Genomic DNA, 1,323 nt, shown 5'->3' with positions numbered 1-1,323 from the left:
TCTAGAACTTCTTTACTTTTTTCAATAATTAACACCATCAAGTCCAAGGAGCATTTGTTTAGAATCATATTCCATTTATTGACAAAGTTTATATCTGACTTAAATGCTTGTGGCGCTTTTTGTACCCTTAAACCCCGTGGAATACGCTCATTTTTGCAATACTCAATTAATGCAGTACTATTTAATTCAAGTTTAATGGCGGTCTTGAATTTAGAAAGTAGGGCATCCCAATCTCCGGTCCCTACTCCTAATGGTGAGGATCCAAAGAACGTATTGTCACCCAACAAGGAGGTCACTGACTCTGAAGAAAAACTAAAGCCAGTCTTCCATGAATTGGACATGTTAACAATCTGAATCCCAATTATCTAAATATAAAACACTATCACAGATACTCTACAATCAATACAGATAATCTCAATGTGTATAAAGCAGAGTTGTTTGTCTATGAGGGAAAAGTCTCAACCGCTACAGCTATATTGTATACACCTAAGTGTTCATTTTATAGCCTGTAGAAAAAGTCATCATAGACTTGAAAAAACCCTCAATTTTTTACTTATATAGAATTTTTATTTGCTTTGTTTTATCAAAAAAGTAAAATCATCACTTATCTTGCCAAATGTTTCTTTTGAAAAGGCGCTTAGTCCGATTAAATAATGAAAATGCAATGGTTCCTACGGTCCCGTTTCGAGTGTCTTCGTCAGGGAACCTCCTTGCACCTAAAAATATTGCGCCAAAATAATTAAGTCAAAAAGCAGAAAAAATTCAAATTCAAACAGTGTAAACTAATGTTATAGTAATAATACCTCACAGACAAATCATGTCATCATACCTTTGTTCAAAATCTTTGTTCAACATCTGAATTAGTTTTTCTCTAAGGAAGATCGTGTCTTCTGTGAAGAAATTTGTTGGCGTCCTCACCTGACTTGGTTGGGCAATTAAAAGAGAGTTTTACCCAATGTAAAATGTATATTTTACCAAATATACATTGGTAAGACAGACAGGAGTCTAAAAATAAGATTGAGTGAACATAAGTCATGCATTAACTCTTTAAAATTAGGAGCTCCTTTAGTCTCCCATTGTAAAGAGTTCAAACACAATTTTGGACATCTTCAATGTTCAGTGATAGACCATGTGACAGAACATATCAGAGGCGGAGATCGTAGCAGACAGCTATTACAAGCCGAACAACGATGGATCTATAGATTAAATACTTTGGAACCCCGAGGGTTAAATATGAACGTACATTGGGGAGCTTTTTTATAATTCTACAGCTTTTTTATAATTCTACATCTTTATTTTACAATTTCGTGAACAGCGGTAATC

This window comes from Microcaecilia unicolor, chromosome 3 (genome assembly GCF_901765095.1).
Source record: "Microcaecilia unicolor chromosome 3, aMicUni1.1, whole genome shotgun sequence".
Classification (NCBI taxonomy): domain Eukaryota; kingdom Metazoa; phylum Chordata; class Amphibia; order Gymnophiona; family Siphonopidae; genus Microcaecilia; species Microcaecilia unicolor.
This window is presented reverse-complemented; position numbering follows the sequence as displayed.